At 40.6% G+C, this 27,318-nt stretch overlaps 1 long non-coding RNA gene across 2 annotated transcripts; it reads left to right on the forward strand.

Annotated features, from left to right (window-relative positions):
* The first annotated feature begins 247 nt into the window (after positions 1 to 247).
* On the forward strand, positions 248 to 12,731 carry LOC116569333. Of its 2 annotated transcripts, none has more exons than XR_004276983.1 (4): positions 248 to 386; positions 2,906 to 2,952; positions 10,663 to 10,767; positions 12,508 to 12,731. It is a non-coding gene; the product is annotated as an uncharacterized LOC116569333 (long non-coding RNA). The 2 variants fall into 2 exon arrangements; XR_004276982.1 differs by lacking the exon at positions 12,508 to 12,731 and adding an exon at positions 11,706 to 11,783.
* Positions 12,732 to 27,318: the final 14,587 nt, after the last annotated feature.

Below are 27,318 nucleotides of genomic sequence, written 5' to 3' on the forward strand. Positions count from 1 at the left end.
AGCATTATATTGTCATATTTTAGCCATTTTGAGCACCCTTTGAAAGGCCTTTGCCATGCAAACTACAGTACCTAGCATCAAACTACGTGAGGATGGGCACGTAACAACAATTATTTCTCTTTTTGTCCAGCCAAGTGTCAATACCATGACATCAACTTCAGGTAAGCTATGCTAGGTTAGGATTTGGAGTGTTGGGTTTGAGAGTTCCTTCTCACATTTTTTTTCTTACATTAGCCAGAGAGGTCATCCAAATTCCATGCTACCCAAGAAAGAAGGCTTTTCTTTACTTCTTAACAATCAAATTCTGATGAAGCCTAAGTACAGTCAAAACTCTCAGTGAGGAGAAGTGCAAAAGACAGTGTGTGATAAGGAATATGATCGGAAAGGTAAGCTCCACCCTGAATAGCAGACCATTCATCAGTTGAGAAGCTGTCCTTATTACTGGCTCATCTAGAGTGAACTCATAGGTTAATGGCTAAAATGAGTCATGGGGTTCAGAGCAGCAGTTCAAATGCCAGGTCTTACATTTACCAGCCAAATTACTTAACCTTTCTGTGCTCAGTTTTGTTTTTTTTTGTTGTTGTTGTTTTTGTTTTTGTTTTTTACCTGCAGGTGAGGATAATAGTACATACCTCTTAGAGTAATTATAAAAATGAATTGAGTCCACATGTATAAGGTGTTGAGAACAGCGTCTGGCCAGCATCATGTCACTATCCTCATTATATGGGGATTCTTCTTAGTCATGCTGGTTCTCTTTCTTCTTAACTCAGGTATTTGACAATAGTTGAATCAGCCCATAATTGATTCACATTCTTGAGTTCCTTCTTAAACAGTGCTATTAGGAGTGCAACTTGGATAACCACTCCAATCTTGGCATGATCTAATAAAGTTGAAGAAGCTCATTCCCTATGAACTAGCAATGCTACTCTCAGGCATATACAACAGAGAAATTTTAGACCAAGAGACTAGATTGGATTAGAATATTCATGGAAATATGGTTTGTAATAACAAAAAAAATGGAGACATCCAGATGGTCATCAAGAAAAGGACGGATAAATAAGTCGTAGAGTATTTACACAATGGAATAACAAATAGTAGTGAGTATGAATAAAGTATGTTACATATATCAACTTAGACAAATCTCACAAATATAATATTGAGTGAAGAAAGGCAATCATAGATGATAACAGTATGATTCCTTTTACATATGGCTCAAACATGGAAAATTTGTTTTTAAAAAGCAGGAACATGAGAGGAGTTTAAATAATCAGGACCTGAAAATGAAGCCATAATAGAAAAAAATCACATCATCGACACACAAATAGATGCATATCAGGAGCATAACATGCATGAAATCAGGGTAGGGATTACCTCTGGGAGTAAGAAGGGCATTACTGGAGTCTCACTGTTGGTAATAATGTACTATGTTTCTTAATTTGGGTGGGTAGGTGCATAGACATTCATTTTATTGCAAATAAAATGCATATATATCTAATGCGCATATATTATGAATTTGTAAGCATTTTAACATTTTATTCAAAAGTTCTTCAATGAAGAAAAAATAAATATAGCCACTACCTTGCTCAGGGTCCTATCCCATTTCTCTCAGCTGGCTCACCCACACACACATTCATGGCAGCACATACTGAGAAGACCCCAGTTCCCCCTTTTCAGCACACCAGGGCACTGTTCTGCAGATATTTCTAGTTAAGAAAATGCAGTAGAGTCAGGTTAGAGGGGCACTCTGCCTCTCTTTACATAGTTGTTTGTTTCCGCAATAGAAGAATGCAGTATCCTACCAAAATGATATAACACCTCTTTTCACAGAGACTACTGTACGTAGCACTTCACAAGGCAAGAGGTGGGTTTGCTTTCACGGCTTTGCAAAGAAAGAATGGAAGCACAAAACCACGGTAGTCTACTGGGCAACTGTTAGCATCACTCTCTTTCTTCCCGTGGCTTCCATTCTGTTTTATCCCCGAAGGGGCCTCATGAACTGTTTGCTTCTGTATTATCCACGAGTTCTTTTGGAAGTCAGAAGCTCTAACTCTTAAATGTAAAAACAACAAGGGAATGGCACCTGTGGGGTTAAAACCCAACTTTCCTGATTACAGGTTCCGCAAGGGAACATCCTCTAAATGGGATTTCAATCCATACATACGTGGTGCTCATTATGCACCACGAGACAGGATGGGAGCGGGAGAGAGAACAGAACCACGGACAGCTCCGGCCCGTGCTCACCTGCGCTAATGGGGACAGGTCCCCAGCCGCCAGCCCCTCCCAGCAGCCAGGATTTCTCTTTGCATTATTTATTTATTTCTAAGACCTGGGGGTGGGAGAGGAAAGAGAAGAAGAAAAGGAAGTGATTTTTCTTCTTAATAGGTTTGCTCTTCGCGCTCTGGGTAGAATCAATGCAAGCGAGTGGAGTTGAACACTCTCCTTAACATCCCCTCCCCTCCAAACTGCTTCCTTCCATGGTAAATAATTCAGACAAAATAAAATAATCATGTGCTGGTAATTACCACCCCACCCCAAAAACGAAGGATTGTTGCAGTGCGGTCCCCCTGGATGTTGCAGGGACTATTCATGGTGCCCCTGCGGGTGGCAAGTTGAGGCCAGGATGTGGGGGGGAAAGGGGGCACATCTGGAGGTGAGGGCAGGAGTATGAATAAAGTATGTTACATGTATCCACTTAGACAAATCTCACAAATATAATATTGGAAAGCAATTCATATGTTGTTACTGCTGAGCAGAAGGGCCATGAAATGATGTCTCTGTGCTTCCATGGAAATGGCTGGCTTTCTGCTAAGGAAACAGTGTGTCTGGAAACAGCATGACACATTTCAACGACCCGCTCTAAACAAAATTCTTCTTTTTCGTTCTAATTTCCATCTTTCTGCATGAGACTAAAGCTTCTATGAGAGGCTCCATGGCAGACCCCCTCAAAAAAAGGTATGTCTTTTATCCCAGCCTCACCTCTTCATAGGGTTTTTATTTTGTGAGTTTATTTCTTTATGTAAACACCTTGCTCACCTGTGTGAGCCTCACTGATAAGAATTTTTAGACAAAGAGAAAGGGGTTGTTTTACTTCCAAACATCAAAATAGTTCAGGCAGAGATGGCATTCGTTACAATATGAAAATAACATTCTCAACCCCACAGAAAAAAAGTGGTAGCAACTCATCACCTCCCCTCCCCCCTGCAAAAAAAAGCCTCTCCTAACAAAACCATGCATGTGAGCAGTACAAGATAGGGACAGTGTGGTGGAAGGCATCTTATGAGGACAACAGTAACTTACAGGGAAATCTTTATACTTATAATACTTAATAACACTTATACTGATTCTCTGTGGACTCATCATCTTCGTGAAGAATTAAGCTGTAAACAATAATTTTTAAAACATCATAGACAAGACTGTGATGATCCCAACTGATTATTGCTATGTGGCATGTGGCCTTTAAATAAAAAGCTGCGCAAAGGTAACTGAACTCATAAACATGTAGACAGAATCCTTGCCTTGCTCTCATGCACGGCTCTGAAGCTGGTAGGGAAATCCTTCTAGAGTGGAGGCAAGTGACCTTCAGAGCCCGAGTTTTCGCAGGCTGCCCAATACACTGAGAGTAGAAGTGGATCCCTTCTCTCTGATACCTTTCTCAGGACCAGTGACAAAGACCACAAGGCCCTAAATCTGACTCGTCCAATATAGTAGCCACTAGCCACATGTGACTACTATACTAATCAATTTTAAATAATTTAAATAAAATTTAAAATTCAGTTCCTGACTCACATGGTCACATTTCAAGTGCTCAGTGGCCACACGTGGCTAGTGGGGCCATCCACAGTGGACAGTGCAGACATAAGACATTTCCATGATCTTAGAAATTTCTATTGGACAAGGCTGTTCTGGTGTCAGCACACTGTGCAAGACTGATAACACTCACTACATGGGGGGAAGCTTTTCCAAAGAGAAGGAACAGGATCTCCAACCCTAAATCACTTCTATATTTGGTACAACTATTTAAATAAGTGAAGTATCCATGAGAAACAAGTACAACACCCAGTGTTTTAAAAATCCTCTTTCTACCCAAATGAGCCTTAAGATATAATAGCAGGATGTTTTCGGGTGCTTAGTAAAGTCATCCCTCAGTTTGTTTAATTTCCATCTTCCATATGATGTTCTTAATAAGACAGTTTTTGGAGAGAAGGAAGAGCCCATGTCTTGGGTGAAATGATTTTTTTTCCTATTCTTTTTCTTTTTTAAGATTTTATTTGTTTATTTGAGGGAGAGAAAGACAGAGAGTGCAAGCAGGGAGAGGGGCAGAAGGAGAGGGAGAAGCAGACTCTGTGCTGAGCAGAGAGCCCAAAAACCTAGGGCTCCATCCTGGGGCTCAAAGGCAGATGCTTAGCCAACTGAGCCACCCAGGCGCCCTTTGTTTCCTACTTTAAAAAGAGAATAAGTGATTCAGATGATAATATGAAAATGTTGCATTAAAATACTTAGCAGGCTAGATAAGACATTAGGGCCTTTGCTCATTCAGTCATTTTCCCAACCAGTATTTACACTTAGGTTTGCCATGTGCCTGACACTATGCTAGGGTCTGATTTAAGATTTTGGACTCACAAAGGAGAGGGAAACAAACACAAACATAAAGACAGTGCATGACAATGGCCATCAGAGAAGTGTGGGAGAGAGAGAGTTTGGGGTTTTAGAAGCAGAGGAGCCCACTTCCTACTGGGGGAGCAGGGCAGCTTCCTGGAAGACGTGGCCTTTGAGCTGGATTTTAGAGCAGAAAGTGACTGGAGGTGTGCAAACTCAGGGTGACAGGGGAAAAGAGAGGGACTGTGTTTGGAGAACCCTGGGTATCTCAGTTAAGCTGGCTGGTAAGCTAAGTAAAGGGAACTGGGAGAAGAAAGCACCAGAAAGGCAGATCACAGATGTGGCAGAGGACCTGAATGTGAGACTGGGCCAAAAACTGGCCACCCTAACCCCATCCCGCTCCCAGTGAGGCGCAGACTCCGGCAACTGCCTTCATCAATGCAGGGTGGTCACTTTATCGGTGCTTGTAACTGCTTTACCCTCGTTAATGAGGGGTGGTCACTTTATCCATACTTGTAACTGCTAAGGAGCCTCTGTCCCTGACACTCTCCCTGTGACTGGTGCTCCATGTGATGGGAAGTCATTCTGTCATCAGTTATAATGCTAGGGGCCACCAACACCAGAATCCACTCACATTCCAACCTAGCTCATCTCCTGTCCTCAAATGTTTACCTGTTAGCTCAGTTCATCCTCAGCGTCCTAGATCATTTACAGCAGCTATACAGTGACCCCAGGAGAATGAAAGAAAGGATTCAATCTCCAGGAGCAGCAAGGGTGGTGGGCAGAATCCCAGCCCTGAAGTCGGAAACAACTCACCCCTGATTCTGTCCTGTAGCAGCTGGGACACTAGCAAAGCACGTACAGGCTATGACCCTCGGCTCCTTATCTTCCTATAAAGTGGAGTCAATGAGTGCCCTCACTCAGCTACAAAATTACTGGGGAGACAGAACCTATTATCATATTTAGATAAGAATTTGGAATAGTTAGTATTGATTCATCCTCTGACAAAAATAAATCCAGGATAACTTTTTCTTCGTGAATAATGTCCTTTTTCTCCTCAAAGGAACAATTTTCCTTCTAATTGAAAGTTACCATTTCTTTCAAAATAGTTTATATCCACACTGAAGCTATTTTTTCTGATCTTTTTTGATTTGCTTTCTTTCTTAGCTTTTGTCTGTTAATTTAGGAGAAAGCAAAGGATTTATTTTGTGATTTTAATTTTTAAACTAGTGTTGAACTTCTTGAAATCCTATTGTATGGGGCACCTGGGTGGCTCAGTGGGTTAGGCCTCTGCCTTCGGCTCGGATCATGGACTCAGGGTTCTGGGATTGAGCCCCACATTGGGCTCTCTGCTCAGCAGGGAGCCTGCTTCCTCCTCTCTCTCTCTGCCTGCCTCTCTGCCTACTTGTGATCTCTGTCTGTCAAGTAAATGAATAAAATCTTCAAAAAAAAAAAAAAAGAAAAGAAAGATCCTATTGTATGCTTAAAGTCATCTTCCTGGCCAGGGAGGATACAGAAGCAGTATTGGTGGAGGAGGGGGGGTTCTGACCACAAAGACATTATAACCTAATTAGTTACTTGAGCTAATTTATTTTGTTACATTTGTATGCAGTTACAAAAACATAATTAAAGGATTACTAAAGGTCACGTTGTAGTTGAAATTACATGTGCTTCAGAGCATAAAACAATGGAGAACTCACCTAAGACAGAGCAGCAGGGGAAAGTTTGATGCTGTAGGGCGGTTCTATGTGAGCCCTGAGGGGCAGGCAGGGTTTGCTTGGAGAATGGGAGAGGGAAGGTACCCCAGGCACTGAGAAGTCCAGACAGTAGTTATAAGCAGCCCTGTGACCTTGGAGCAATGAGAAAAGTGGCCACATTGAGTGGACAGAAAACACTGGCGAATCAAAGGAAATAAGTTTAGGTCAGATTATGAAAGATTCAGAAGTTTAGCATCTTTGAACAAATGCCTTTTGATAATTTAAGTTATGTGGGGTCACATGTAACTCATTGCAATGGGTAGAAGACAAATAAGGTGGTCTCTCTGGTTCAAGACACTAGAATTCTGGGACAGAGGGCTAAGTCTCCTGACAGATGACTCTTTGCACCCACTGATCTGGGGGAGGCAAGGAACCTCCTGGGGAAATGCAAACAAATCAATAAACTTGAACTGTTTTTATAACTGTTGGTCAGACAACCTTGCACCTATCTGGAAGGGGGAGGGCATTCAGAAGCCAGGCTGAGGGGGACAGTGGAGAGATGGCAGGAAAGAACTTACTATGTGGGCTGGAATCTGGCAGGGCAAGCCAGTTTGTGAAGAGGGCCAGAGAGCCACATACGAGTGGTGACCTTGGACAACCAGTGAGGTCTGGTACCTGCAGCCACCTGCCCCAGCTGACCTGATGGCGTCTCTGTACTTCTGTAGGAACTGAGAGGGGGACCTCAAGATGTTCCTTTAATACCTCAGTGCTCAAGCAACAATGCTCTGGGACCCCTTTCTTACTGTAAAGTAATGAAAGAAGCATTTTCACTTCCAAGATAACACCAAGCGGTCATAGCACCCATGGAACCTAATGATATCAGTAGGGGCAGGTCAGTCTTTCTAAATCTGCACTTAAGCAAAGGAAGAAGCCTCCATGGAGCAGGCCAGAAGTAGCCATGTGGGGAGGCAGCAAAGGCCACAGATATTATGGTCGGACAGATACATTACCAAAAATGTACTAATGTACTTTATCCCCCCAACCTCCATGCAAAGAGTGTGGCTCCCCACTCCTTGACTCTGGGCATGGCCAAGTGAATAGCTTGACAAAGTAGTGTTAGATGGGACACAAGCTGAAGCTTAAAATGTGCTTGTGTGGTGGGCCTTGCACTCTTACGCTTCTGCCACCACTCTGAGAAGACTGCATCCCAATTAGTCCCTTGATCCAAGCTGGGGCAGACCTAGACCCAGAGGATGAAGCAGAGCCAACCCCAGCCAGCCTGCACCTTGAGAATAAATGGCATAATATAATCCACACAAACTAGAAGTCCAAATCACACAAATTTCAAAACACAACATTCCACAAACTGGGACTGTCCTTGCCTACCTTATCGAATGCACCTTTCAATAAACAATAATATTATTGCACTATTTACAGTAAGGAACTGTGAAGAAGGGGCCCACACAAAGAGTGTTATTCTTTATTTTTTTTTCCCATTGAAAACAGTGGTTTACTCCAGGTACGGCTAAAATAAGGCACAAATGTGAACAAAACCTAAAACCTGCCCAGGCTAGGATTTACAGCAGCAGCTTTTGGAACTCAGACATCTTTTTTTTTTTTTTTTTAAGATTTTATTTATTAATTTATTTATACATTTATTTATTTTTAGAAACTGGGGGTGGGGGCAGAGGGAGAGAGAGAGAATCTCAAGCAGACCTGGCGCTGAGTGCAGAGCCCGATGCAAGGCTCGATCTCACAACCCTGAGATCATGACCTGAGTTGAAACCAAGAGTCAGACACTTAACTGAGGAGCCACCTAGGTACCCCCAGAACTCACACCATTCTTTTTTTGTTCAATGCATCATTTCTTTTTTTATTTTACTTTTTATTTTGAAATAACTTTAGACTTACAGAAAAGTTGCAAGAAGGATACAGACAGTTCCCATATTCCCTACACCCAGTGCTAACATTTATTTGGATTTCATCAGTTTTTCTACCAATGTCCTTTTTCTGTTCTAGGATCTAATCCAGAATCCCACCATGTTTTGTCTCCTTAGCCCATTCAAATCCATTACAATTCATTAGTCTTTCTTGACATTTCATGCCTTTGACACTTTTGAAAGTTGCTGGTCAATTATTTTTCAGAGTGGATTTGTCTGATGTTTTCTCATAATTAGAGTGAGGTTATGCGTTTTTTAGTAAGAATACCGCAAAAACAATGTTGGCTCCCTCTCAGTGCATCATGGGGTTAGGGGAATGGAGGGAACTGATTACTTGATCACTTGGTAAAGGGAGTGTCTTCTGGGTTTCACCACTGTAGAGTTACTGTTTTTGCTTTGTAATTAATAAAGTCTTGAGAATGGTACTTTAAGACTATACAATTATCCTGCTTATCCTCAAACCTTCACCTCTGATTTTAGTGTCCATTGGTGGAGCTTGCTTGCAACATTATTACATTACATACATTGTAATATGATTACATTATGTTACACTATTATTACTGTGGCATTTGCCAAATGGCAGCTCATCCACCTAAAGCTGGAAGGGAAGCAGCTAATGAACCGCCCCTTCACTTCCCAACTTCAACCCAACCAATAATGAGACTGAACTAAATGTGCAAAGGGGTAGGAAAGGTCCAGTTCCTGAAACTAAGGACTCTCAGCCACAATTTCTTTGCAGAGTCAACTGAACAGCAGTTGACAGATCTTGCTCAGAAGGCAAAGAGGAGAACAACCAGGGAGCACAGCCAACTTCCATGCTAATCAAGGTGAATAAAGCCATGACATAGAACAGAAAACCACAGGACTCTATTTAACACAACCAGAGATTCAACCTACTCAGCCAACTACCTTGTTTTCCATTTGTAATTAAAGTCTCAAAGAAGCAGCTTCCTTGTGTGCTGCCCCCAAGCAGAGCCCCAGACAACATCCTCATTTTCAATACTTCTTCCCCTTTATCTCACTCTGCCTGATGCCTAATAAGCTGATTGCTATTTACTTTGGACCAACAGCTAATCTGTTAATGATTGATTTTAAATTTTTACAGTCATTTGTCTCTGGCAGGACCTGAAACTGCAAAAGGCAGTCCTTCCCTACCTGATGAATTGGCTTTTTCTTAGAAAGAAAGGAGGAAAGGAGAGGAAGGAAGGGAGGGAGGGAGGGACAGAGGGAGGAGAAGAGGAGAGGCGAGGCGAGGCGAGAAGAGGTGAGGAGAGAAGAGAAGAGAAGAGAAGAGAAAAGTTGATTTAAGTCAAAAGTCTTCATGGTTGCATTCTGCTGACCAACAATTAACATATAATGAAAAATTTCAAAGCAAAAGAAGAAATGGTGATTCTTCCTGTAAAATTCATCTGCCTTTGAAATGGTCAGCAGATAATAAAAGCGGACATTTTGCTAATGGTGGCATGGGGCAAAGACCCTCTTCCATATGAAGTAAATTGTAATTGTACTATAAATTTACAGAATCTAAAATTCTTTTTTTTTTTTAAGATTTTATTTATTTATTTGACAGAGAGAGAGAGAGATCACAAGTAGGCAGAGGCAGGCAGAGAGACGGGGGGAAGCAGGCTCCCCGCTGAGCAGAGAGCCCGATGTGGGGCTCGATCCCAGGACTCTGAGATCATGAACCAAGCTGAAGGCAGCGGCTTAACCCACTGAGCCACCCAGGCGCCCCCAGAACCTAAAATTCTTAATTAACAAAATTGATGCTCATTGCCCAACTAGAATAGGTTAGCTAAACTAATGCCATTACTGTCTTTTACAAAAATATCTGACAAAAATATCTGAAATGCACACCATATGATACATGTATTTTTTGCAGGATACACGCACAAAAGTGAATTTTGCTTTATACACACACACACACTATTGAATAGACAATGGTTATTTTAATTGATATCACACAGCAGTGCACTGCAATTTAATCAGTGCTTCTAAAAATAAAACCATGGATCACCATGTTCTGGAAAGTACAGCGAACCTGACTCATGAGAGTACCGCCCACATTTGTAAAACCCTGATTCGTCCAGAAAGTTAAGCCTGCCTCAGAGACGCCATCCCTAATTTTGTAAATAAGAATGACCCCCAAGGCTAACATTTCCATCAACTATTTATTAAAACGCACCCCAAGACCTCTCATCTCAAAATGGAATTAAACTCATCCAAGTGTCTCTGAAAAATGAGAGTGATTTAATATGTGAACCAGCACTTGCGCAAAACGAAAAGGAAGGATTCTGGTACAAAGCGGTGTTTTGGTGTCTTCCTGAAGAGCCAGTGTTATAAATTAGCAGATTAGACATTTTTGCAGAGCTTCTAAAAGGAAAGGCTAAACTGTTTGAAGGATAAAAGCCCTAATCTTATTAATATTTTAGATCCTGCAAGACACTGAGGCTCCATCTGCTGTCAGCACTACCTGAGAAAGAATTGAGGCAGCTGAAACCACGGCCCCCCAAATGGTCTGCTGACCTTCCTGAGAGGTAGATATCATGTGACGGCGATTGCCTATCTCAGCAGACACACTGGAAACAGGAGAAAGTGTTAAATATAACCAGGTAGACAGTGATGAATTGACATACTGAAAAATCGAACACTTCAGTAATCAGCCTAAGGACCTGATATCAACAACATTTTTCAGTTTTGTCCAAATTCATTGAAAGGTGTACTTTAGCAAGTTCACTTCTCATTGGTAAGACCTTTCATCTTTATGCTGCTTTTCTGATTGGATTCTGTGTCATTACTGGTTTGGGTAGTAGTGTGTGCAGGAGGCAGACAGACTTTGCCTGGAGAGAAGGAGGACTGGAAATGAACATGAATATAAATGGGTTTTACTCCAACATTAATTAAGAAACTATTAAATATCTATCAAAATGGTTAGTTAGAAAGAATTATTAAAGCCATGGTATATGAAAATGCATCAGGTACTGTGTTCTAACAGCACAGTAAACCTGAAATATTGAAATATTGCCCTCTATTTTGCAGTAGGAAGCTTCTATAATTCTAATTACAGAACTCTAATTGATGTCTACGTCGCTTCGGATAACTTCTTTAAATATTTGGAATATCTATATTATCCAAAGGCAATCTCTATCCATTAGAATAAGGAAATCCTTTAAAATAACTTTTTGAAATGCTATTGATATGTTTTTTCTTCTTATGAGACACATAAGTCATACAATTTACTTTAAGGTTTCATTCATCTCTATAACAGTACTACAAAAATTCTTCAACTAAAAACCACTTTTGTCCCTGGTACAAATAGAACAAGGCTTTCAGCTGAAGTCACTACCTCCTTTGAGATCTAAATAAAAAACTGGCCCAAGTGTCCACCCCACATCCTATGAGAAGTCTGATGCTCTCCCCTAGATTCCTGAAGATTCCGGAGAAATTATATTTACATAGTTACTTCTCTCTCCAGTGACTTCTCTGGGCCGGATTCTTGACCTCACTGTCTCTCACGTCCTATGGCTGCCCCATGCCAACCAAGATTTTAAAGGTGACCCCTTTTACTTGATTTCTGCCAAAACACCACACAGAAACAGTATTCATGTGGAACAGACTCTTTCCGTCCTTAAAAGTCTATCATCAGATCCAACGCGTGCCACCATCTTGCTTTCTGCCTTATTTAGTCTCTCACCTCTGCTCTCCCATATTCACAATCCCTGTAAACTTTCACACAGCAACTTGCTTTCTCCTCCTGTAGCTCCAGACTGTTGAGGCTATCTCTGGAGGTCTTATCTTCTCAACCAAACGCTCCCATTAAGGTGGTAGACAGTCTCCTCCCTGAAAGGAATTCCTGGCTAGCTCTTAAAATAACGGCATTTTCCTCTGGGCTGCTCACGTATTACGAGAAAGCTCTGACTCATTCCTGCAAACACTCCGGAAAAGAAATAGAAAGGACAACTTGTGATAAGTACCATAGGAAAACATGGAAGGTCTATAACAGATAGGAATGCTGAGTCAGAATTTGGGGGCACTATAACGTGGGGGCAGAACTTAGAGGAGATTCCACTTTCAAATTCACTCTGGAAAGGATCAATGAAAGGATTGAGTCATAGACATCCAGAGAGTCACATGGAGCTAGACATGAACCGCCATGTCAGTATCCTCCTAAGGCCTTAATAAGCTCCTAACTTTTCTTAGAAAGCTCCATGTGGGAAGGCCATAAATGGTGTTCTGAATGTGTCTGATTTCCTCTTGCTAAGAGGAACATGAACTAGACTAAGCTAGAACCTAAGATGAGACAATGCTTTGCTGTGTGGATGGAGAGAAAGAATTCCAGAAACTGACAAGAAGTCAATTGCTTTCCCTTTACTCCCAGCTTGAATATAGGATACAAAGCAACTCTCCAATATCTATAAACTTCAGGCTACTCAGAACTATATGGATAAGAACACGTGACTTACATGCCCACATTAGACCAACACCCTTAACAGAGTATTAAAGTCCCAGATCCACGAAGGCAAACAGAGGATCACTCAATTCATTGGTAAATTCAGATACATCCTAACCCCTTTCAGGGATTAATTGGGATAATTCATGTAGAAGAATTTTACTTTAAAATAGGTTGTTATTCAATTTTTTTCTGGCTCTCTGGCAAAGTAATGATAATTTCTAAACAGATGACAAAAGTAAGTCAACTTGGTTCAAGCCTAAACAGTAATTTTTATCTTAGTTCAGTGCTGTAAGTATATATTAAATGTTTACTATGTTTAACTCAGGGGGAGGCAAAAGTGAGAATGCCCATCATTATACATTGGAATAAAATCATTGAAAACTGCTTGAGAAGTAACTGAGTAGTTAATTTTATTTAAGTCTGTTGCATCCAATGCCACCCAGCTATAATATGACTGTCCTATCCGAGACATGCTAGACAAAATTTGCACATGCACTGAGGAAAATGTTGCATTTCAAGGGACCTAGAAAGAAAGTGATTTGTAATTGGCCAAACGTTGTCCTTTAAATCATAATAGATATGATTTAATCTATTCATATTGAGTTTATATATTCAAATATGATAATAAATAGAAAATATTTTTATAATACTTTCTGTAAGCCAAGCACTGCTATAAGAATTTTATATACTAATTCATGTATTCATCATCACAGCACTATGTGTACTATTATTCCCATTTTACGGATGGGGAAACCAAGACAAGGAGAGTTAGTAGAACTCTCTGTGTGGTCACACAGATAAGTAGCCAAACTTGCCTTTGTATACAGATGCTTTGGCTTCCCAGCCCTTTACACTTGGCTTCTGTGCCCTAAACAGCTTCCACTAAATGTGGACCTACCGCTGACCCTAAGCAACTTTCACAATAGCAGCACCAGAAGGAGGAGCTAGCTTCCTGTAGTCTAATTACCACTAAGTATCTGAGGTTTTAAGACACAAGAAAAACCCACAAATCTAAGCTAACTGCAGGAATGGCAATGGCCAAATTAAGAGTATTTGCATTACAAAGTATTTTAGAATGTACTGGTTTGGTTAATTCCAAATACATGTAGTACCCACAACCACAAGCCATTAAATGTGTCAAGTATAGGTCCCAGGGACCTGCTTAAATAAGACAATAAATATTATTTACATACAGGGACACCTGGGTGGCTCAGTCAGTTAAGCCACAGCCTTCAGCTCAGGTCATGATCCCAGGGTCCTGGAATCGAGACCCACTTCGGGCTCTCTGCTCAGCGGGGACCTGCTTCTCTCTCCATCTCTGCCTGTCACTCTGCCTGCTTGTGCATGTGCCTGCTTGCTCTCTCTCTCTCTCTCTGACAAATAAATAAATAAATAAAATCTTTTACAAATATATTATTTACATACAATATTTCCTATGCCAGAATATTAAGAATAATTTAACACTTCCCTATACTCCTACTGAACTCTTTATTTCCTTTGCAAACCATTTTTCCCTTGAAAATACCAGAGATAACACTAGCCTAACCTAGCCAAGTGGATTAGTGTGTGCTTCGAATTCATTGAGGAAGCATTAGTGAGATTATACCGCAGCAAGAACAGTGGGTCCTAATTTCTAACCTAATCCATGAGACACTGCCACACTGCAAAATATATCTTATTCTACTTCATCTTGCATTTAAGCACCTGCTTTGACATAACCAGTTGGCAACGCAAAACATATTTGTACTTGACTCAGGAAGCTGGGTAGGGTGCGGTCCTCCTTCAACTCTCAAAATGCAATTCTCTCTTCACTTATTATCCCAGCCTTAATTTGCATATAACATAAACAGCTACTTGGTTGTGCACTTGTTTAATTAATTTTTGCTTAATCATTCTTTTTTTTTTTTTTTTTTTACCCCTAAGCCTCCAAAGACCAGGTATATCCAACACAGTTTTCTACCCTCTGTTCTTCCTGTTTGGCAATGGCCAGAATCAGTTCAGACATCTGCCCTTCCCACGCGTAACTCAGGATTAATCCTAACTGATCCAGGCCAGTGACTGGTTTAGGTGTGTAAGTGAGCAAATGTCAGCTGAAGGGTTTCTGGGCTTCTGCATGAAAGGATATCCAAGGAAGGGAGAGGCTCTCTCCATTTCCATTGGATATGACTGTGTCCAGATATGGTACCTCGAACGGTAGCAGCCATTTATGACTATGAGATCAGCTAGCCTGAAAATGACAGAACAGAATGATGAGAAGGAGCTGGACCAGGCATGATGTTAGTGAGCCATCAAATTAGCCAACCACTGAACCTCTCTACTTTCTAACTTCTAGTTGTATGAAATAATAGATGTCCTCACTGATTTCGCAAGTTGAGTCAGGGTTTTCTGCTGCTCAGAGCTGAAAGTCTCCTAAAGGAGACAGCAGAAAACATGACTATATAATTCACTTTAATTAATTTGTTCAACATGTACTAATTGAACATCCGCTAGCCCTAGGCGCTCTTCTAAAACTTGGGAATAGAACAATAAATAAAATAGACAATTCCCTGCCTTTATAAACATATGCTTTAGTGGGAAATGCACATTGTGTGAGGCATTGCACACTTAGCACAGTACAAAGCAGGAAAAGAGAAGGCATATAACTAACCCTGGAAGGATGGGAGGAAAGTTGCTTTTATTATTCCACAGAGCACTTCTCAAAGGCTTCTCTCATTTAGTCGCCTGAGCTGTACAGTAGAGTTAGTGTTATGGCCCCATTTTGCAGATGAGGATGCTGAGGCTCAGAGAGCCTAAGTGGCAGAGTCAGGATAAAAATCCAGATCTTCAACATCAACCCTGACACTCTTCCGGCTCTTGTGCTACATTAAGCCTGCAGGGTAGCGAGTGGGTCAACAGCAGGGACAGGACTAGACACCCACCAGATCTGGTGTGCTGGTGTGGATACATGTCTCCTACATGGTCTCAGACAGACACGGGGCCATTGTGTGCCCATGTGGATTGTAAACAGGACAAGGTAGTAAAATTCAGGACAATCCCAAATAGATAGACATCTGGCAATTGTGAGATAAGCACTCAGAGCTTTTGATGCGTTGGTGGCAGTGCAGGAAGGAGAGGAGATGAGTGTTCTGAAGGGTCTGAGATTTCCTGGCCTGTCAGCTCTGAGCCAGGCTGCCCGGCAGGGGATGTGGCCCCGTCCTCTGTAGAAGATAAACACAAACAGCCCTGGGATCATATTTAGGCATCAGAAAGGGGGAGTTCACTCGAGAGCTGTATGTTTTGCAATTAATAATTCATAAAGGAATCCTTCCCAAACTTCTGCTTGGGGTGCTGTTTAATGACATAATGACAGTAGCTTCCATTTATTAAGCTTTTAATACAGGCCAGGCAGTGTGCGAAGTTGTTTCTCTGTAGGATCATTTTATGAAGTTAATTCTACTCTTATTTTTACAGATGAGGAAACCAAGGCACAGAGCATTTCAGTAATTTTAGTAATTGCTAAATAGGAGTTAGAACTGGGATGTGAACCAAGCCTGTCTTCTGACTATTGTCCTATCCTCCCCGCTGTGAGAGTTTATCAAGCTTTTGAGACCCCAGCTAATTGCGCTCTCTACTCTGATCTACGAGAGTGTTTCTCAGCCTGTGCAAAGTGAAGAACTGGTTTGTTGGCTTATTTATTTTGTGCAATCTGCCACGGACCAAGACAGAGTTCCATACGCCTACAGATTCCCACCACACAAGACTCAGAGCTCAGCCTGCTCAATATTCTCTAAGATAATCCTCTGACCACTTCTTGGATGGGGCAACAATGTCAAATCACTATGAAGTTTTAATATCTAAACACTTCCTCTCAATTTATGTATTTTTCTCATTGTAGATCAGTAACAAACGGTTCACGGACATGCACTGGTCCATAGACCACACTTGGAACAGCAGTGAAGTAGGACACTTTACATGTAGCCCCCTAATCCTGAAAAGGCAAGAGGGCCACTTAACAATGATTAGTGTTTATATGTACAGGTACATTTCAGAGAAGAAAAGCCCAATATTAAAAAATCCAAATAAAAAGAGGAAAAATAGGAAGCAAATACATTTATAAAAAGGTAGTTTGCAGGGGTGCCTGGGTGGCTCAGTGGGTTAAAGCCTTTGCCTTTGGCTCGGGTCATGATCTCAGGGTCCTGGGATTGAGCCCTGCATCGGGCTCTCTGCTCAGCAGGGAGCCTGCTTCCCCTATCTCTCTCTCTCTGCCTGCTGCTCTGCCTACTTGTAATCTCTCTCTCTGTGTCAAATAAATAAATAAAATCTTTTTTTAAAAAAAAGGTAGTATGCAGACCTTTTATATTATAAGTCAATAAGATGCAATTGTTGAACAGTAGAATAACAGAACAATAATTCTGGTGAAGTCATTCACTGGAATAGTATGCAGTCACTGGAGGAACAGATAAAATGCTAAGTAGAAAACAAGAGTAAGATATATACAGTATAACACTATCTCTAACGCATCAAAATCTGCTATCACAAAAGGACACTAGGGGCGTCTGGGTGGCACAGTTGGTTAAGCATCCTACTCTTGATTTTGGCTCAGGTTGTGATCTCGGGGTCATGGGATCAAGCCCCATGTCATGCTCTGCACTTGGCACAGAGTCTGCTCAGAATTCTCTCTCCCTCTGCCACTCTCTCCTGTGCACCTGAACTGGCACATGCTTGCTCTCTCTCTCTTGCCCCCCAGTAAATAAATAAATAAGTAAATCTTTTTTTTTAAGGACTCTATAAACTATCTGGCTTTTAATTATAATCTGGTAGATGACTTTAGTTAGCATCAATTTTTTTTCTCTTAACATACTTTCTAATATCTCCTTTACTTATTTTAAGAAAATAGTTATAAATTCATTCTAAGATGTAAATGACTAATAACTCATAGTATTTTCCAGCAAACATTTGTCTTTTAACGGGAGAAATAGTTGGCAAAAAGTCATTAATTGTCAAATTTCAATCATCAATGCATTAGGAATATTACTTTGAAATCAGGCAACTAAAGAGGCCGACTGGAATCCCTGATATACACATGGTATGTGCCTCAGAAGCGTGCGTCCAGCTCTTTTCCTTCCAAATGAAAAAGCAAGGGTCCTTGCTTACACCAACAAACTATGAGATGAAAATACAGATGGCTGTCTTAGTCACCCGCTTAGGAGGTATATATAAGGAGGCTTTTGAATTATTTAGGATTTAAAACTCACCTACTTCCCAAAGGAATTTTAAAACACTGGATGAAAACTCAATTAGGGGCTGGCTCAGTCACAAGAGTGGGCAACTCTTGATCTTGGGGTTGTGAGTTAGAGCCCCACGTTGAGAGTAGAAATTACTTAAATAAATAAAACTTTTTAAAAAGATGTAAACAGGGGCCTAGGTGGCTCAGTGGGTTAAAGCCTCTGCCTTCAGCTCAGGTCGTGATCCTGGGGTCCTGGGATCGAGTCCTGTATCAGGCTCTCTGCTCAGTGGGGAGACTGCGTCCCTTCCTCTCTCTGCCTGCCTCTCTGCCTACTTGTGATCTCTGTCAAATAAATAAATAAAATCTTAAAAAAAAAAAGATGTAAATAATCAATTTTTTAAAAACACAGAATAAAAACAGTTTGTAGTGTCTGAAAACAGATATAAAGATAGTGAAGCAATGAATTCAGTTTACATTTTCCTCCTAGAACACAGTATTATTTTTTACCTAACAAAAATTGACTGATTTTATCTCTCATAGCACTTCCCACAGTAGGTGTTTAAAATGAGCAAATTTAATCAAAGTGCATCAACTTCAAGGTTTAACCATTTCTTCCTAAGAAAATTATGGCAATCAGTACATAAATTATGAAGTATTTGGTAAATTCCAAAGCAATAGTATATTCTGATAATTGTTTCATTTTTCCACTTAGCCATTTAAAGCATCTCAGACCTGAAGTACATTATGTGCATGAAGTGCTATCGCTTTATAATGTATTTAGAACTCAACAGACTCCCTTTCCCCTCACCTCACCATCAGATGATCCACATAGGTCAAATTTGGTGTCAAGCAAATTAAAAGTGTTGTTTTATTATCCAAAGTAATTGTTTCAGTATTCACAGGCCATTATGCTGAATTGGTTATGCTGGTGATTGTGCCATTAAGAATGTGGGGCTAACTATTGGTTTAGCTGAATGCCCATGTTTGTGAAAGCCTTCTTTAAGCTCTCCTATAGGTGGCAAATCATTCTTAACTGGGTACTCCAAATGGTCTATGTACCACAGATGTATTTTTCTAAGCCATTAACACATTGAAACCCCTCCCCCAATTCCCCAAGCAACCATTAATTAACAGTGTACGAAAAAGAATCAGGCCTCCTGTTGCAATCCGGCTGGGACCAAACCTTTCAGCAATGATCATGCTCATAATAGACAGTCACTGGATGAGCTCTCTTATTCACATGAAATATGCTGTCGTGAGAAGGAGGGGTATTGGGAGGGAAGGGTGTTAAAACAGTGCTTTTATTAAGAGCTTTTTAAAAAAAGAGTTTATTTATTTATTTGAGAGAGAGAGGGAGAGAGAGCGTGAGCAATAGGAGGGGCAGAAGGAGAAGCAGACTCCATACTAAGCAGGGAACTTGACCCAGGGCTGGATCCCAGGCCTGGGATCATGACCTGAACCGAAGGCAGACGCTTAACCGCTTAACCGACTGAGGCACCTAGGCACCCCATGAAGAACAGTTTTTAAAAATCTGCTGGCTGTGGATATGTTTTTGAAAGCTTCATGGTATCTCAAACTTGTGAGGAATTCTGAAATGAACTGCTTAACCTGGCCCTCAAATAGTTCCAATTTCTGAGTGGAGTGCTAGCCCTATGTAAGATGATTCCAAGTACTAAGTCCTATGTAAGATGATTCAGGTATCATCACTGATGCTTACAGATTCTTGCCAGGTTTCCTATTTCCCAGATGGGGAAAAGAAGCTTAGAGAGGAGAATCTGCCCAAAGCCTCATCGCAACCTGGAAGTTACATGGAAGATCCCCTTGGTAGGCTTCTATTGCATACTGACACCCTGAAACACCACAATCTAGCTCTGAGCTTACAGTCAATGCCGGAGGGTGGCACATACCTAGAAATCATATGATTAATCATAAAACCAACAAAACCCACAGAAACACCCAGAAACAAACACAATGCGACACAGGTAAAATCTGTGATACACACCAACAGAGGAATATTCTCACCTAAGACACAGAATTGTGAAAAAACCAATTCTCCCCCCCAAATTAATCTATATAATAAAATGCAATTCTAATGAAAATCCCAAAAGAATCATCTCTGAACCTTTAAAAAATGATTCTAAAATCTATCTAGAAGAATAAACGCTCAAATAGCCAGGAAAATTCTGAAAGTGAATAGTTATGAGATATTAAAATGTGTGGTCTTGGCACAAAAATGCATGGAGCCATCAAATGACCATGGTAGAGCCCAGAAAGTATATATGGACATTTAGTACATAATAAAAGCAGCATTTTATATCAATGGGAATAAGATAAATTATTCAAGAAATGATCTTGGAAAAACTAGATAGCCATTTGGAAAAAATAAATAGAGCTAGATCCCAGTCTCATTCTTTATACTGAGTTAAATTCCAGAGGGATCAACAATTTAAATGTAAAAATTGGAACTGTAAAAGTAAGAGGGGGAAAAATAATAAAGATTTTTATTGCCAGGAAAAATGGCAGTCTTTCTTATCATGAGTCAAAGCCAGAAATGAAAAGGGAAAACCTGATACATTTTATTTCATTTAAAAAAAGTAAAATCCCTGTAATAAAAAAAAGCAAATGACAAATAAAAATATTTGCAACAAACATGATTTGCAAAGAGTTAATATCACTAATCTAAAGAGTGTATAAAATCCTTTATATTTTCCCAAAAAAATCATTTGTATTTTTACAATGAACATATACCATTTTTCTACCAAGAAATATAATAAAGCAGTTTTTATATTTTAAATGAAATATTTCTTTAACCATGCTGATTTCCTCCAGCATATAACTTCCAATATTTAAAGGAACCAAGCAATCACTTTAGATCACACCCTGGCAACCCTAAGCACAGGTGGTCTCAAAGTTGGATGTGCTTAAGAATCACATGGGAAGGTTTTACTGCTGATTTCAGGGATAAAGGGTTTTGCCCTTAAAATTTAACAAGCATCTTGATGTGTCTCACCTGTTCATCTCACTTTGAAAACTATCATAGTAGCATCTCCAATCACAGAACCTTTTACCCTGCAAAAAAGTATACTAAGCAACTGTCTTGAATTCAACAGGAGATGAAGAAAGATCAGGTGCTTCTTAAAACAGGGCCATTGAAGAATTGCTTTTTCTGTCTCCTGGTTTGGGTGGCCTCTTAAGATCTGAAGTTAAAATGTTGATGCCAAATAAAACTTATTATGTAGGTTTTATCCTCAAGCTCTCTTACATTTTATACCAGAAATCCAATTCTGGGTATGACACTGTATTCTCCATAGCTCTATGATGTGAAGAATGGGCTCTGTCTTCTGCAGTTAAATGACCTTCGTAAGAATTCAGTCTTCTGTATATAATTTGAATTTCATTTACTGAAGATGCTATATATGTCTACTATGGTGAAAAAAAAATTGGATTCCTTAGTGGAACTTTCCTGCTTTATCTTGACAATCTGTGTTTCCCCCCCCAACCCCTCCCCCACAAATTTGGAATGACTTTTGCAAGTTTCTATTGGCTCTTCGTTCCCTCCTCAGTTTTAACTTCAGTGTTAGGAGCTTCATGGGCTTTAAGTGTTGAGACACTAGTACAGTTTACAAAGCATGTGTGATTTATTCAAATCTATTTTGTCAGAATAGAAACTGAAGATTGCAAGTCAATTCATGACATGTCTGGATTTAAATGAGATCTACTCTGAGAGGTCTTCCTATAATTAGGTCTTTTGAAGGATGTGATGGGCGTTAGAAATTGAGCATTTTTTTTTCTCTTTTTTCAACTTTTAGTGACAAGAAGTTAGATCCTACCAACTACATATTTAAGCTTGCGGTCCTTTCTCTCTTCATACGCAGGTACTTTCATACGAGGCTAAGAACAGTTCAGTTACCATTTTATATTTTATCTAACATTGAGTCCTTCCTTCCTTCTTCATTCATCATTTGATTAGTTCCTACTGACCACCCAGATATGGTCTAGTTACTTTGCTAGATCATAAGCACGTACAAATTTTGCGACATCAATTCTAGGTGATATAATTTTGTTCTTTCCTAAGCTTCTCCAAGAAGGAGTCAAACTCCACAATCACAACAGAGTTTCAAAAATATGAACTATGCAAATACTGGAAAGTTAATATCAATAATCTTAGTAAATCATGGCCATAAAAAAATTCCAGAGTGATGTCTTAGCATTCAGGCCCTCACAACTAACATTCATCTGTTGCTCATGGCTCCCAGATGCATCCTTTGGATCTTCTGATCTTTGCTGCTATACAAATACATGAGCTCCAGACACCTGATGATCATGTGCCGGGCTCCGCCAGTTGCTCTGTCTCATACTGGTTAAGGGACACATTTGTCCACAATGACATTTCTTCAAAACAATGTTTACTCTCCTCCTTGAATCTGAGAGTAAATCATTATGAAAGACTGTTGTCTGAATGAGGATTTCATGTCCCCAAAGTCCCAACAATGATTAGTGATTGCCACCTACACCCCTATACAGCAAGAATTCTCTCTTCATACTCTCAATAACCTTGTGCTTCTGTTTGATATCTGAGAAAATTGGAAATTTATTCTCATCATCCAGGCATTGTTCCCCGTCAATGACAATAACAAATTTGGTTTTGTCAGGAGTTCCTCTTGGAGGTCACTGCAGAGGATTCCACATAGGAGGTGATCTCATGGGAAACTACGTTGGAAATCCCCAACATCAACCTGTGGAGCAGACGGCTCAACGCTGTGAGGTTTCAGCAGAGCCTCTCAGACCTCGCGCTTTCATTTGTAAAATTCAAGACACTGAACAGGGACCAATAGGACTGACAGAACATCCTTCTTCAATAATTCAATCATTTCATCCAACTCCCTAATCTTGAGCTAGTCCCTGGTCACAAGAGATGTTATTGTGCCACATATTTGATCCTAGGGGAAGTCTGCCTGTGTTTATTTTGTTTTCTTCTAGATGGCCTCAGATACAACGTGGAAAATCCTGAGCCTAAAAATTAGGGGAATTACGTAAAGTTCATCTGGAAGTCAGCACAGACTTAAACCAAGTCTCTCATTCTTTTGGACAAGATGAGCTGGCTAATAATTCTCAAAGAGTACTGGTGTCAGCTTGGAGGGAGGTCTCTAATCAAAAGGTCACAGGACTCTCTCTGTCTTTAGATGTTGCCCCAGTCCAGATGTTTCCCCCTGCCACAGACGAGGCCATAGATGGCATACTTAACAAATCCTGCGAAATTTTTCCAATGTATGAATCCAAGAAACAGAATACTTGACATCCAACTCTGCAATATACTTCAGAGCAACAATTTAAGCAGTTGTCTGTGCAACTTCCTGTAAAGATAGGATTTAGTTGCATCTGAAGAGTAATTATCAAAAGATTTATACTGCCTGCTATTGTTTTGTTTTCTTCTTCATTCTGATTAGTATCTTTTGGGCGGGGGAACTACTAAAAAGTGTATGCAGTCTTGAGATCACAGTAAGTGGCCCTGATAGTTAGTTCCAGCCCAATTATAACGAGCCACTAGCTACCATTGTAAAGGAACACCCTGAAGTATCACACAGGGCTCCTTGGCCCACAGAACAAAAGATAAAGTCCTTGCAGGAAAGTTCAAATCTTATAGCTCAAAGGCCACAGAATTTCAGAAATATATTAGAGACTCTGTAGCCTATATGTTCCATTTTACAAATGAGGCACTTTAAATCTACAGGATTTCCCTGACTTTTGAATGCCCTACTGCAATTCAGACTTAGAGCCTGAGGGAGAACCCCACTTTTTCCTTATACCTCCCTCCCTTTATGCTCCAGAATGATTGACTCAATGCCTCCTGGTAAGTAGGCACTGCTTTCCTTTCTGCCTCCCTTCCTCCCTGTGAGCCATTCACACCAGCATTCCCACAAAGCTTTACCCTCCTTTTGTGGTTTCCTCTGTCTAGAAGGCCTACCCTGTTGCTATGGAAACAGTTCTCTAATCATCTTCCAAGACCCAGCTCAAATAAACTTTAAGGAAACTATTTACGCCATCAGAGTTAGTTGCTCATTGTTCATTTTGCCCGTACTATGTGAATATTCAGACTGGTTTACATCTCCCCGTCTCTCCTCCTGTGAGCTGCTGAGAGAAGAATTAAGTATCCGCCATCTTGAATCCCTAGCCTCAGACAGAGCCACGTATATAGCCAAGGATGTAGTGGATAATAAATGGCCAAATTAGAGCAAGCAAATAAACAGTAACGACAATTAAAACAACCTTAGGCCAGGCCTCACCCCATAAATCTGTTGAAGCCACAAAGATAACAAGACAAAGCTTTTGTTCTCAAGGGGCTTAAAGTCCAATGGAAAAGTCACTTACAACTTCTCAGCACATATTTCCTGAATGATGAATTAATGTGATTTAATTCAATTCCCCCATATTGATAGGTTATTATAAAATTCAACTGATCTTGGTGTGTTTTGTGGAGCAATCACTTTTTATCTTGACTAACAGGACTTCCTGCCTTGTGGTCTGACTTCTGCACTTCACTGCATTTATCACAGCCCCCAGGGCTGGGCTCTCACCATGTGGCTGTGCAGAAAACATGTTGGGAAAATTCACTCACATACAGGTGTTCCTCATGATAAACCATTGTATTAGCCTGGTGTGGGAAAATAGGCAAACATACTATTAGCTGGAGGATAAGACAGTATAATGGTTCTATGGGGTACCTGGGTGGCTCAGTCAGTTAAGCATCCAACTCTTGATCTCAGCTCAAGTCTTGATATCCGGGTAGTAAGTTCAAGCTCCATGTTGGGCTCCAGTCATGGAGCCTACTTAAAAAAAAAAAAAAAAAGAAAGAAAGAAAAGACAGTACAATCATTCCAGTGGCCAACTTGAAATATGCGTCAATATTTTAAATATACATCTCTTTTTCCCAGCATTTCCACTGCTAAAAATTTACCCTATGAACATATTTGCACAAATCTGCAAATGTATAAGTATATGCATTGCAGCAATGGTTGCAATAACATAAAGTTTTAAATGGTCACATCCATACCCTGGAATTCCATGCAATCATTACAAAGAATGCAAGAGATTAAATGTGTTAAGAAGAGACTTTAGATATATTATTAATTCAAAATTCAGAGCATTGAAGGGTATTGTTTAGTATTATCCCATTTGTGTAAACAAACAATAGATACATATAGTTGTGTGTGTGTGTGTATATATATGTAGATATATATATATAACTTAAAAGATATATCCAAAATATTAACAGAGGTTATAACAATGAATGGTAAAGAAGTCAGAAAGAAACAAGAGAGTTTTATTTTTTATTTATTTTTAAGATTTTATTTATCAGAGAGAAAAAGAGAGAGAGAGAGCACACAAGCAGGCAGAGAGGCAGGCAGAGAGGCAGGCAGAGGCAGAAGGAGGCTCCCTGCCGAACAAGGAGCCTGATGTGGGACTTGATCCCAGGACCCTGGGATTATGACCTGAGCCAAAGGCAGAGGCTTAACCCACTGAGCCAACCAGGGGTCCCAAGAGTTTTATTTTTTAGTTCATATCTGGCAGTGTTTGAATTATTTTACTATAAAATATATGATGTTTATGATTTCTAGAAGAGTCTTCCATCTTCTTACCACCTGCTTGTTTTATCTATTTCGGTTTAGCCAACTAGATTTTCTCAGGACTGAAGTTATTTTTTCCATATTTACTCGAAATTCATATGCATCTCCCAAATTTCCTCTCTCTAAACCACTTTTTCACTTTAAATATGACCTTTCCAAGGTCTTTAGCTTATTATTAACCAGATGAAACCAACAGTACATGGACTCCGCCCCCCCATCCAGGTATTGAACTGCAAAGTACATTTGGGGGGGAAAAAAAAGCGAACTCAGTTACATCAGTGCAAACATCAACAAATGTTAGCAATGCCACGGAGTCATGATGCAGGAGGTCAAAGACCCATGCACTCTGCACCAGGAGTCACAGTGGGACCTAACTGGGGCAATTTCGGTTCTGCCTCTACTGCTAGGACCAGGAGCTCTCCAATCTCAGTGAAAGTGCATAAGACACCGCCATTATCCCCGGATCATTGCCATGGTAGACCCAAACAACTCCAGTCTATTGTGTCAATGTGTATTTGGGGAGTCTTTAATGCATGGATCATTGGCAAGCTGCACCATAAAGGCCCTGTAGGAGCCATGGCCAAGTGTGGAGTCAGTGCACACTCGGGGACGCCCCCTTGCCTGGATCATTTGCAGCGCATCGTGTCAATGCACACTCGGGGAGCCCTTACCTCGCAGCCTGTGCATGCTGAGGAACAATGTACACCAAAAATCCTTATGAAATAGTAGTTACAGTGCATACACAGTATTCACTCTTCTAAATGGCATGTCAGCAAGTTTAGTGCATGACAAATAACTCCTAAAAGGCACAAAACACTCCTAGAGGCCCAACTTGACACATGGACGGCTGGTCCATGGAATTGTGGCATGACTGGGACAGGAGCGTGGGGCTCCCTTTAACGTGAACAAAGGGAAAGGGACAGCTAGTTCACGCTAACCTAAGCCTCTGTTTCTATTCAGTGTTTCAATAATAATCCCAGCGATTTTCTAATTATTTTCTTGGGTGTCTGATTCTTAAGATCCCAGAACCTTCCCTCTCTTCCTGCCCTGATCCAAAGCACCTGCAGAGTCAGGTGAGAGGACGTGGCTGGAGGAAAGCTCCTTGGGGCTTGAGGCTCTCAACCAGCACTGCCCAAAAGAAATACAAAGTGAGCCCCAAATGTCATTTTACATGGTCTTTGTAATAACACTTTTTTTAAAAAAGGGTAAAAAGAAACAGGTTTAATAGATTTTAATAATATATTTTACTTCACACAAAATACCCAAAATACTGTCTTTTCAATATCCAGTATTTTTAAATGATTGGGAGTTTACATTCTTTATTTTTTTAGAGACTGTATTTTGCACCGACAGCACATCTAGATTTAGACTAGCCACATTTCAGGTGCTCAGTGGCCACATGTGGCCCGTGGCTGCCCCAGTGGACAGCACAGCTAGAGGCCCAGGAAGATGAATGCCCCCCAGTAGCTCTGGCGTTCGCTCACAACGACCTATCTTAAAGTAGGTGTGTGTCTAGTTTCCCCCTCATTTCCTTACCAGTGCTGCCGCACCTGCTGAAGAGCCTTTTCTTAGCAGCCTGAGCGGGTGGATAGGTTTTGGTTTTGTAATCATAAAAGTGACCACAAATACGCATTCAGAAAGGGGAGAGAAATACTTTAGGCCAACGTGATAATGTCAGCAGCAGGTCCTCCTTCTTGGAGAAGGAGATGAAGAGGAAGGGGGAGCGCTGGGGGAAGGAAAAGGGAGCAGGAAAGATGCCAAGTGTGAGGGTGGCGTCCTCACTGCCACTAACTTCTGCCCCAGA

This window comes from Mustela erminea, chromosome 11 (genome assembly GCF_009829155.1).
Source record: "Mustela erminea isolate mMusErm1 chromosome 11, mMusErm1.Pri, whole genome shotgun sequence".
In the NCBI taxonomy this organism is placed as follows: domain Eukaryota; kingdom Metazoa; phylum Chordata; class Mammalia; order Carnivora; family Mustelidae; genus Mustela; species Mustela erminea.